This window comes from Tiliqua scincoides, chromosome 5 (genome assembly GCF_035046505.1).
Source record: "Tiliqua scincoides isolate rTilSci1 chromosome 5, rTilSci1.hap2, whole genome shotgun sequence".
Lineage (NCBI taxonomy): Eukaryota > Metazoa > Chordata > Lepidosauria > Squamata > Scincidae > Tiliqua > Tiliqua scincoides.
In genome coordinates, this window is record NC_089825.1 from 12,464,260 (window position 1) to 12,465,668 (window position 1,409).

At 43.3% G+C, this 1,409-nt stretch overlaps 1 pseudogene; it reads right to left on the reverse strand.

The window, feature by feature from the left end:
• Nucleotides 1–740: 740 nt before the first annotated feature.
• LOC136654567 (5S ribosomal RNA) lies at nt 741–861 on the reverse strand (annotated as a pseudogene).
• Between the last annotated feature and the right edge of the window lie 548 nt (nt 862–1,409).

The following is a 1,409-nucleotide window of genomic DNA, read 5'->3' on the forward strand; positions in this document are numbered from 1 at the left end:
CTCTCCTCAGATTTCTGCTACCAAAATCACCAGCACAGGTCTGGGGAGACCCATTGTGGAGTGGGAAGCTTAAGGATGCGTAAGCCTCCAAAGCCTCTGAATCCTCTCCCCCACTGTTGCTGGATACAGAAGGCCTGAGCTGAGCTCCTGCAGTTTGCAAGCTTGTGCAAATATAAGGAGATAAATATTTCAACATCTTTTGTCTGGTGCTTTCTCCCCCCCCCCCAAGTCCATGACAGGTGGTGGGGGCAGGTGAAGATTGGGTCACATAATTAAGCCCTTCAAGCCTTGAGGCTGTTCATTAGGGCTGCCTCATTACAAGAAATGGATTGAGATTTTTTTTTTTTTTTTTTGCAAACAAACAAATATTGCTTGTAAATAAATCAATAAATTTCTTTCTAGATCACCTTTTTTAAGTCTCGTTAGGTTAGGTGGATCCAGATACAGGAACATTAAAAAGTCAGGTCCGGAGCTAAAAGGTTTGTGAAACACTGGGCTAGGACACTCCCATATCGGTGTAGTACAGGTCCCGCAGCTGCACATAATGAAAACAGTTGGATGTCCAAAACATGGCACGCAGGAACCAGTCCCAAAGATGCAACAGCTAAAGTCCTCATATATCAGAAAGACTGGGGGTGGGGAGGTACTATTGCCCTGGGGCAGAGGCAGGGGCAGTTCCCAAGATTCCTAAGTAACTGCCAAATGGTTGGCAACCTTCAGTCTTGAAAGACTATGGTGTAAGCCTACAGCACCCGGTATTCCCAGGTGGTCTCCCATCCAAGTACTAACCAGGCCTGACCCTGCTTAGCTTCCAAGATCAGACAAGATCAGGCATGTGCAGGGTAACAGTTGCTACTAAGCACAGAAATGAAATGTATGGGAATTTTCTGAAGTAATAATAGAAGAACAGTATGCATCATTAACAAACCTTGATAAATGGTTATAGAAGAGTGTCAATTTTCAATTCATGCCAATGTAGGTTTATACTCTAATTCAGTGGTTCTCACACATTTAGCACCAGGACCCACTTTTTAGAATGAGAATCTGCCAGGACCCACCGGAAGTGATGTCATGACCGGAAGTGATATCATCAAGCAGGAAAATTTTCAACCATCCTAGGCTGCAATCCTACAGGCGCATATCCAGGAGTAACTCGCATTTACTATCATTGTTAAAAGAATATACATAGTAGCTTGTTAAAAGTACAGCTCTGTAACATTTCCCCAAATGCAGTCACATACCATGGTAGCATCAAGTCTAATAGATTAAAAATAAAATATTGGAATGAATGGGGACCCACCTGAAATAGGCTCGTGACCCACCTATTGGGTCCCGACCCACAGTTTGAGAAACACTGCTCTAATTCATGACTTTGCAGGAAATAAAAATTTAACATAGCCACCACTTGT